Source organism: Eptatretus burgeri, chromosome 3, assembly GCF_056783735.1.
Source record: "Eptatretus burgeri isolate ZD-2024b chromosome 3, Ebu_testis_v1, whole genome shotgun sequence".
Taxonomy (NCBI): Eukaryota; Metazoa; Chordata; class Myxini; order Myxiniformes; family Myxinidae; genus Eptatretus; species Eptatretus burgeri.
The window spans coordinates 77,478,921-77,488,576 of NC_140963.1; the positions used below are offsets into that span (position 1 = coordinate 77,478,921).

The following is a 9,656-nucleotide window of genomic DNA, read 5'->3' on the forward strand; positions in this document are numbered from 1 at the left end:
CCCTTAGTATGCATGCAAAGTTTCAGGTTGTGACGTTTCATAGTTTTGGAGCTATGGAGGACACACACACACACACACACACACACACACACACACACACACACACACACACACACACACACACACACACACACACACACACACACACACACACGCGCACACACTTATGATTATAGATACCTTGATTGTCTCGTCTGGTCTGGTGTGCCCCATTTGGCTTCTCCCCAGTGACTCCTCCCCTTTGTTGTTTCGGTCCATTTTCCGTGCTTGGACCAGAGATCATGACGGGAAATGTCCAGGTGTGCACAGCTGGTTTGCTGTCTTACGTCAGCCCAGGCCATCCATCACGGGAGGCAAGCGCGTTTTTCCTCGCAGCCTCAAAGACTTGCAGGAAGAAGAAGGCCCTGACCTTCTCACCCGTTGAAGTTAACCTCTGACCCAAAGGCAATATTTTTCTCTCCGTATGAAAAAGGCCACCGCTTGGTTGAACTGCCAGACTTGGAGAACGGTGGATCAGTGTATTGCGCGTGGGGGGGGGGGGGGAGGGTGGGAAGGAGTCGGCATGAGGCTCACAGCGAACAAAACTTCAGGTGGTCTTGATGGAGGTCTCCTCCAGAAGATCCCTCAAAGTCGACCCGAGTATGGCTGGCGGCATCGCTTTTGCTTTGATACAAGTGGTAGGAAGAGAGGGAAAATCCTTTAACATTTCCTTCCTTGTCTTCAGAAGGAACTTGTGCACTACAAATGGAGGAATGCTCGGAAAACATTAATGGACTTAATGATGATGGCCGAGTTGTGGACGTCGCCACGTCCTACGTTGAGTAAAGAGGTCACTGAAACTGTTGCTTCACCGACAGAAGTTTAATTAAAACAACCACCTCTGTTCAGGTGGTCTGTCGACTGTTTGACGGAGTCAATGGAGGGAAAGATCTCTCTCAAGAATGAGTGATTTTAGATGTTGGTTGTTTTCCCAAGAATTTGTGAGCGTGGCATTCTGGAGGAGTGTAAGGAATCCTCACTGGGATGTAATCACCTTCGGCGTGTTTGGCAGGTTTTGAGGGATAAGGAGTTATTTTTTTTTCTTTTCAATAAGTTCTAGGGTTCAGGTATTTCAAACATGCTTCTTCCTCTAAAGTTTGTTCACCCCCCAACTCCTCACTCTAATGAGCACGCAGCTTCTCATCCGCAGTTCCCCCTCAACCCTCATCTCTCTGCACTGGGATACGCCTAGCACACCGTATGGTAGACCAATCCAGCTCGACGGTACAGTGGTCTCGGTGGGAGTGTTTAACAGAGACCATTTATCACACACGCCAGCTTTTGTTTGGGTGACCCAGTGGCAAGCTGTGATTAATACCAGGTGGGTCAAGGGCCACAAAAAGTGGGTTTCAATCTCCAAGCACTTTGCCGATCAGACTTGCATTGTGTTGGCAAAAACACGTGGTTTCTTCAGTAGCATGGACTTGGTGCTGTCACGGTGGTTGGGGTTGCCTGCCATACGGTGAAAAGTATCTCGTAAAGAAGCTGCGCATTTGTGTTGACCCTTCCGTAAAGGAGAGCCGGAAAGCAGGCCTGAAAGTCATTAGGGAGAGAGAGGCTGCGAAGTGCGAACAGTACTTTGGCCCAAGGGTCTATGGGGGTCTCGTGAGGAAGGGGGGAAGCCTGAGACATCACCTTCGTGGTTAATCATTAACAAGGGCGTGCGTGGACCGGACACGTGGCACGTGACTCAGCCCATCACCAGCACACCTACACACCTGCACGAAGGTTCGTGAGATCCCTCTCGATGGCATTGCGTCTTCCTTTGATGGTTAAAACGCCATGATAATGTCATTAGTTGTACACAGCGTAAGCAGTTGATGCATGAATAATTGTTCCAACTTATCCGATTAAATTGCTCAAATTATGCTATTAATTACCTTCGCAAACTTTGTTGCAAAGGTTATGTTTTGATCGCTGTGTATTTATTTATTTATTTATTTGTGAATATGTGTGTTTGTTTGTTTGTTTGTTTGTTATTCGCATAACTCCAAAAGTATTGAACTGAATCGCAGCAAATTTGGTGGGATGATTGGTTATTATCCGAGGACCATTTGATTAGATTTTGGGAGCGATCGGGTCAAAGGTCAAGGTCAAGGTCATGAAAAGGTCAAAATCGTCTTTTTACCATAGCGCGGTCAATTTGTCTCCAATTTGCATGCAACTAATGCCAAAATGTTCAGAATTCAATGCCCCATCTTGTGATATGTGACATGACACAATGACCTAATAACCCTTATTAGCGGTTGGGAGTCAAAGGTCAGGGGGGGGTCACGACATTGCAAAATGTGCGGTTTTAGTCATAACACGGTCAATTCTTATCCGATTTGCATGAAACCAACACCAAAATGTTGACTGTTCTGTTCCCCACACTCCAATACCAATTACAAAATTAAGAGTACATAGGTCAAGGTCGAGGTCATGAAAAGGTCAAAATCGTCATTTTGCCATAGTGCGGTCGATTTGCATGCAACCAATGCCAAAATGTTGTGAATTCAATGCCCAATCTTGTGATATACGATATGACACAAGAAATTTAATGTTTTTAAGCCATCATAACACATATGAGATGGCAGATGTGGTATGGCATTAAATACCCTCACAATCAACGGTTTCTGGGGGGGGGGCAAAATGTAGCGTTGGCGAAGGTATGCGCTCTACTGAGTCCCCGTTCTAGTTGATATTGATTCGGCTACCATGACGGAGCTTGTTCAAATGCTTGAATAGAAATATTCCCAAATTTGAACGTTCCATTTGAAAAGTCAGCACCTCCACTCATCACCTTCTGAGAAGTCAGAAAAGTCAGGTGATAGCTACTTCAGTTAAAGTGGAGGCCTTTGCTTTTGCAGATGGAGATTATTATGCCAATCCTCCACTCTTTTTCATGTCGTAGGTTCCAGTCATGGACTATGTAGTTCCCATCGAGGCCAGGCCTTAAATCAAAGAACGGCAGAGATAAAAAAAAAGTGAAGAAAGAGAATAGTCAGAGTTTTTGAAGAAGTAAAAAATTCTGCTTTTTGAAAAAGGGAAGGTCATCATCAGTGTTTGGAAAGACATGAGAAGGTAAAGAGTTCCAGAGTTTATCAGTGAAGGGGAAGAAACAAACATCATAACAGCCCACCCTTGAGTTTCCAATGGCCACACAATGATCAAGCAATGCAGTAGCTTGTCGAATGTTTTGTAATCTCGCGAATGACGGAGGTACATGGAGGTACTCTCCTGGAACATGTCCCAAATTCCAGACATTTATGAAAAGGCAATCTAATAAATCACAGATCAGAATCTCAGCACATTTCAACAGTTCTGCAGTGGTGTTGCACCCAGTGGCTTGACCATTTTTGAGTTTCCTCACTGCACGATGGACTTCAGACAGGGATGGAGGATCCACACACATGGTGACATCAACGGCAGCTATGGGGACCTCTTCCTCCAGGTCAGGGCAATGTGAAGCAGAGGGGAAGTTAAGAGCCTGCACAAAATGATCTTTCCAGCAGTTGATGGTTTCCTCATTGGTATGGACAGGTATCCCACTTACCTTCATGATTGGAATGCTGTTTGTCTCTTTATTTGAATTCTGACCAGTATGCATGCGCTGGATTGACTGAAAGGCAGGTCTGAGGTCATTTTGATGGACACCTTCCTCAGCTTCATTGGCTAGGTGCCCATACCAAGAATCAAGGTCTTTCCTATCCTTCTCCAGATATACCCCTCTCAGGCATCTTCTTTCTGGGATGTTTCCTTGAAGTCATGCTTGCCTCTTCATATCGATCATGGCCATGGTATTGGTTGACAATCAGGGTCATTTCCATGGCCAGCTATATCTGACTGTCTCGGATGCTGTTGAGAAGATGTCACGAAGAAGAGGCCAGGACCCCTCAATGTCTTCTGAGTTTGCCCAGAACATCAAAGCCGTTCTGCATGGAGATGTTATATCGAGTAGAGAGTTCTGGGTCACGGACCACAGGTTCCATGTTCAAGTGTCGCCCAGGTCTTACTTGACGATGGTATACAGAGTGTAGGCAGATATCAGCTCCGACTAATCTCTGGTCAGTGTTTTCCGGAGCTTTGGCACCTCTAAAAACCTGATATTATTTGAAAATTGAACGATCTTGGGATAAAATGTGATCCAGTTCTTTACGGGTGTATCATTTGAGATCCAGGTGAATTTGTGTGTGTCCCCTTCTGAACCAATAACCCAAAACAGATATGTTATATGGGAGAAGCAGAGAGACATCATATGAAGAGAGTGGTTCGTCAGATATAGCCTGATCCACAATTCCTGATGACACTTTCAAATTCTGTACGATCTGTGTCAGAGGATGTGTTCAGGTCACCTAGAATCAAAAGTTGGTCATGGGGGGAGACTGATGCAACAAGACACTCCAATTGCTCATATAATGTTTCTTTCTCTGAACATGCAAAGACCTCAGAAGGGACGTGTGCCACAATCAAAGAATGGGCACCCTGTCGATGCTTTCGACAAGCCATAAGGAGACAGCCTTCCATGGCATCAATGTAATATAGAATCATCCATGGCAGCTCCTATCACTTGCCAGTGAAGAGACTTGTAATTATTTATTCAGCAGCTTATCTCCTTAATATATCCTTCTCCATAACTTACAGACCTGTACAATTTAGAAATGAAACGACTTTAAGTGCTGCCATGAGTACCCAGTGCTGTTTGAAATGTCTGAAAGTGTGATGTTGCTTTAAGGCATGTGTGTTTATGTGAGATGTGCTTGAATGTAACAAAGCCTGGCTGAAGCTACATTTTCCTACGATTTTGTATACCTTGCTGAATGATGGCAATTTGAGGGTGAGGAGGGTAGAAATAATGCATGGAAGTAGAAAATTATGACAATGACGCACATATCATTCCGATGTAATGTTAATACACAATTGCGATCGATTGTGAACAAACCATTTCCATTGCATGTTAAAACCATGAGAAAAGAACTCTCTCCACTTTTATGATCTCGATGGTTCATCTTCCTGGGTTCTAAGATTGAAGTGAGTGGAGAATTTGGAGGATACATTAATAGATAGTTGGTGTTGGGGAGAACAGTAATGTCAGGATTGACAAAGATCTGGAAAGACATAGGTGTGTGACAACACAAACCAAGAGGAAGATGGTGAATGCTCTGGTATTTCCAGTTGCTTTGTATGTATGTGAGTTATGGACTGTGAAAAAGAAAGGAAGTAAGAAGATTGATAGTTTTGAAATGTGGTGTTGGAGAGGAATGGTAAAACTTCCATGGACTACAAGAGGAACAAACAAATCAGTGCTTTAAGATATGAGACCACATTAGAAGCACTTACGCTAAAACGTAAACTGTCAAATTTTGGACACACACGTGCACAAAACGAGTCTGGAAAAGTCAACCATGCTGGGTATCATTGAGGGAGGAAGAGGTAGAGGTAGACCTTGTGTGCACTGGATGGATCGGGCAAAGGCTGCAACGAAGCTATCTCAGATCATCTGGAAGCAATACAGAGTTGGGAAGTTTGGAGAAATCTGGTGGTGGTCGTATGGCAGCTTAGCTGCCAGGGTAGCTATCATTTCTTGAAGCGCGATTGTGTCGCTGATGTAGTGTCGCTCTACCAGTACACACACTGGAACTGGTACTCATTTCGCCGACCTCGGAAGGATGACAGGCTGAGTCAACCCCCTGGTGTATTAATTCAGAGGCCGACGGGGCTTGAACTCAGGACCCTCGGATCCCAAGCCACCACCCTAACCACTGAGCCAACACCAGGTTTTGGAGAAATCTGATCATGAATGTCACCAGAAGTCAGACAGGACTCGATGGAACTGGACAACTCGATAATGGCATTATAATCGTTTGACTTATAATACCCCTTCCCACCAGGAGCGGTGCTATGTGATACATATTTACATAGAGAATTGGGGTTCTCCTCCAACGTTCAACCCCCGGGACGATAACAATTTTTTTTTTATAACTGAAAACCCTTCCAGGCACAACCTCAGTACAACTACCAGTTTTCAAATCATTCTGTCCAGCGGTTCAAGAGTGCATAGAAGTTAGAGACTCAATTTTAATTATACTCATTATAGAGTGTCAATTGTAAACCACACTATAATAGAATGTGACTCAATGTTAAACCACACTATAATAGAGTGTGACTCCATGTTAAACCACACTATAATAGAATGTGACTCAATGTTAAACCACACTATAATAGAATGTGACTCAATGTTAAACCACACTATTATAGAATGTGACTCAATGTTAAACCACACTATAATAGAATGTGACTCAATGTTAAACCACACGATAATAGAATGTGACTCAATGTTAAACCACACTATAATAGAATGTGACTCAATGTTAAACCACACGATTATAGAATGTGACTCAATGTTAAACCACACTATAATAGAATGTGACTCAATGTTAAACCACACTATAATAGAATGTGACTCAATGTTAAACCACACTATAATAGAATGTGACTCAATGTTAAACCACACGATTATAGAATGTGTGACTCAATGGTAAACCACACTATAATAGAATGTGACTCAATGTTAAACCACACTATAATAGAATGTGACTCAATGTTAAACCACACTATTATAGAATGTGACTCAATGTTAAACCACACTATAATAGAATGTGACTCAATGTTAAACCACACGATAATAGAATGTGACTCAATGTTAAACCACACTATAATAGAATGTGACTCAATGTTAAACCACACGATAATAGAATGTGACTCAATGTTAAACCACACTATAATAGAATGTGACTCAATGTTAAACCACACGATTATAGAATGTGACTCAATGTTAAACCACACTATAATATAATGTGACTCGGAGTTAAATCACACGATTATAGAATGTGACTCAATGTTAAACCACACTATAATAGAATGTGACTCAATGTTAAACCACACTATAATAGAATGTGACTCAATGGTAAACCACACTATCATAGAATGTCTCTCAATGTTAAACCACACTATCATAGAATGTGACTCAATGTTAAACCACACTATAATAGAATGTGACTCGATGTTAAACCACACTATCATAGAATGTGACTCAATGTTAAACCACACTATCATAGAATGTGACTCGATGTTAAACCACACTATAATAGAATGTGACTCAATGTTAAACCACACGATCATGGAATGTGACTCAATGTTAAACCACACTATAATAGAATGTGACTCAATGTTAAACCACACTATAATAGAATGTGACTCAATGTTAAACCACACTATAATAGAATGTGACTCAATGTTAAACCACACTATTATAGAATGTGACTCAATGTTAAACCACACTATAATAGAATGTGACTCAATGTTAAACCATACTATAATGGAGTGTGAATCAATGATAAACCACACTATAATAGATTGTGACTCAATGTTAAACCACACTATTATAGAGTGTGACACAATGTTAAACTTCACTATTATAGTTTGTGATTCAATGTTGAACCGCACTATAATAGAATGTGACTCAATGTTAAACTTCACTATTATAGTTTGTGATTCCATGTTAAACCACACTATAATCAAATGTGACTCAATGTTAAACCACACAACAATAGAATGTGACTCAATGTTAAACCACACTATAATAGAGTGCGACTCAATGTTAAACCACACTATCATAGATTGTGACTCAATATTAAACCACACTATCATAGATTCTGACTCAGGCTTGGGATCCAAAAGGTCCTGAGTTCAAGCCCTGTTGGGCCACTGAATTAATACACCAGGGGGTTGACTCAGCCTGTCATCCTTCCGAGGTCGGCGAAATGAGTACCAGTGTACTGGGCCGGTGTATACCCTGGTTAAAATAGGTGTACCATATCCCTGTGTCATAAGAGGCGACCAGGGTTGTGTCAGGAAGGGCATCCGGCGTAAAACATGTGCCAAATCACTATGCGGATCATACGGATGATCCGCTGTGGTGACCCCTAACGGGAGCAGCCGAAAGAAGAAGAAGAAGACTATCATAGATTAAGACTATCATAAGACTATCATAGATTAAGACTATCATAGAAGAAGACTCAATGTTAAACCACACGAAGATAGAATGTGACTCAATGTTAAACCACACTATAATAGAATGTGACTCAATGTTAAACCACACTATAATAGAATGTGACTCAATGTTAAACCACACTGTCATAGATTGTGACTCCATGTTAAACCGCACTATTATAGAGTGTGATTCAATTGTAAATAGCTATTTTCGAATTTGCAGAGTCATTTTGATTTCATCAAATTCAGTTTTTATCATTTCATTTAAGGTTTAACCTCAGTATTGAGAATTAATATCAGAATGCGTTGCACACTTTGCAGGACTTTCCAGCCTTCCACACTGTCGTGAATAGATAATTGTGATATTTTAATAATTACAACAGGCGATTGGTGACTCAATTACACTCAGTTCTTCCTCTCTACCACCATTAAACCACGTTTTTTGCTCCTGTTTAGAAAACTTCACTGTTTCCTGCTTTATTTGTTTTCTGGTCTCTTAAGTGAGGCATAGGCCAAACACTTAATTGGGAAAAATCCTGGTTAAAACTCTTTTGCAAGGCCCCTCACGAAGTTTGGTTTTGCTGCCACATTACTGCACCACCACTGAAAACCCAAGAAGGAGGAGAAGGGGTGAGGACGTGGTTGTGTGAAAGTTTTATCCTTCCCCCTATGTTGGCGTTTATCCATTTATCTACTTTGCAAACCGGTGGTCGTTAAGCTTTTCTTTTTTTTACCCTGGTCATTAAATATGCACTATTGCTGGGTGTCCCTCCACAGATGTTGATTGCCATCATTTGCATTCGTTACCCTGAGACTGCAGATTTATGATGGAAAAATAGCCCAATCATGTTGCCTCCACGGCCCCATTGTCTCCACCATATAGTCTTGGTTTGTTTTTATTTTCCTCGCAACAATTTATTTATTTTACTTGTGATATATTGGCGATTTGAGGCAATTTATGGATATTGCACTTGGTTCAAAGGATATATTGTGTACACAGTGGCCTGCAATATAATTCACCCCACCCCCTCCATAGTTTTCACATCTTGATGCCACCTGAGCTTATTTCATTATGCTTTCAAATCAAACCTAATATATTGTATCTTCACAAACCACTCCACAGTGTTGAAGCAAAAAAAATTGCAGATAAAATTTGAATAAGTACGATTAACAGAGAAAATCAGATGATTCTCAGTTGCATAAGTATTCAAGCACTTCACTGTTTACCCCAAAATCACTTCAGGAGCAAATGATTTGTTTAATACGTCTCACCTGTGTGCAATCATTGGTTTAATTTAAAAATTATGCTTACACATTTATCGAAGGAGTTTTAAGGTGCATCTCACTTGGTCAACCAACAACGCAAACATGAATACAATGGTGCCTTCCAAAGACGTCAGACATAAAGTGGCAGAGAAGCACCATTCAGGAGAGGGTTATAAGAAGATTTTACCATCACTCATTATCCCTTTCAGTACGGTGAAATCCATCATTAAGATTGGAAGCTGTATCGTACCACCCAGATGCAACCTATATCAGGTCAACCCAACCAAACAGAGCAATCAGGCAAGAAGGAAACTGTTTTT

General features: G+C 41.4%; 1 protein-coding gene across 1 annotated transcript in view; it reads left to right on the top strand.

Annotated features, from left to right (window-relative positions):
- Nucleotides 1–635: 635 nt before the first annotated feature.
- The window catches only part of LOC147030239 (uncharacterized), a 150,325-nt gene continuing 141,304 nt past the window's right edge, over nucleotides 636–9,656 (top strand). Inside the window, exon 1 of the mRNA XM_085874099.1 lies at nucleotides 636–1,767. The gene's annotated coding sequence lies outside the window, so the exon portion shown is untranslated. The remainder of the gene's footprint in view (nucleotides 1,768–9,656) is intronic.